We start from the raw sequence: 1,412 nt of genomic DNA, 5'->3' as shown, positions 1-1,412 counted from the left end.
TCCTCCTCCTCCTCTTCCTTTTCTCTCCCTCTCTATGTCTCCTTTTCTCTCCCCCTTCCCATTGTCTATCAGTCTGACAATGAGAATGACAGTAAGCACCTCTCTGGGTTGATAAGCACATCAGAGACTTAATGGATGGAAAGTGATTAGCATAACACTTGGGACATGGTCAACCCCAGTAAACATTCACTGTCACTGTTACCTCCATCTAGAGAAAAGTGCTGCCTGTCTAACTAGATCATCAAGTGTGTAATATTTCTGATATATGTCTGACATTTGGATGAGCACTCCATCACTTATTGATGAAGCTTTGGTTTAAAAACTGAAAAATTTTAAATCTTGAGTCAAGAGTTTGTTCTAATTTGGTTTATATCAAGCATGNTGTCAGCTTCTCGCCCCTTTACTCCTGGACAGTTCAAAGTCACCGCAGGAAAGTATGCAGGCTCCATTTTGGAAGTAGAGACTTTCTCGTGCATCATATAATTTTTTGAGAAGTCACAGGACAGAAGATTTCTGATTCCCCAGGCTCCTGACAAAGAGATTCACTTTGCTGAGGGATCAGGCCTGGGGTGACTCACATCCTGTGGGATGAGCAATCAGTTTAGGAAGCCATGCTGTCTCTTCCTGTCTGCCCCAGGTATGAATGGTGTTGCTTAGACACGTTTAATTACTCAGACGCACCTCGCTCCAGGCTGAGGGCCTGTGTGCCTTTCATGAGTTGAGTCCTCTTTGTAAAAGTCTTGGGGCAGTGAAAAGTTAAACCGGTCGTGAGTTAAACTTTCTCCAAGCAAAAGCAGCCAACAAAGAATCCACAGCACAGTCGCAGAAGCGTGATGGTAGCGCAAATAGCCTAAGAATTAGAAGCTGCCAGGAAACAAACAAACAAACAAAAAACAAACAAACAAACAAACAAAACCAGGAAATGTGGACAGCTTGTGTGGTAGCTTTGGATTTAAATTGAATTTCTGAGAGCCCTGAGCAGTTGCCACCATGTGGCACCCCTGAGAGATGAATGATATGTAGCATTGCTGAGAGACAATGACAATGTTCCCTTGTCAATCTGTCAGGGTATCTCCAGCTGTCACTGGAAGGGTGGGAGGGTGGGTCAGTCTGCAAGATTTGTGAATCTAACCTAGGTGACTCCTGGGGACCCTGGCTCCCTTTCTAGAAGGCTGATTACAGGATTCCAAGCATCAGTGCTTTCCATTACAACTTAAAAGTTAGCACACAGTAGCAGCAGCAAAAAACAACAACAACAACAAAAAAAAAGTTCCTCTTCACCCTGCTCCCTTCCGTGACCTTTCAAGCATTGCTCATTAAAAGAGGAGGCCTCTGAGGCGTACCTCAGTGGTAGGATATTTATCTGGCATGGGTGATGTCCTGGCTTTTATTCTCAGCACTGCAAAAAGAAG

The sequence above is a fragment of the Mus caroli genome, chromosome 6 (assembly GCF_900094665.2).
Source record: "Mus caroli chromosome 6, CAROLI_EIJ_v1.1, whole genome shotgun sequence".
NCBI lineage: Eukaryota > Metazoa > Chordata > Mammalia > Rodentia > Muridae > Mus > Mus caroli.
This window is presented reverse-complemented; position numbering follows the sequence as displayed.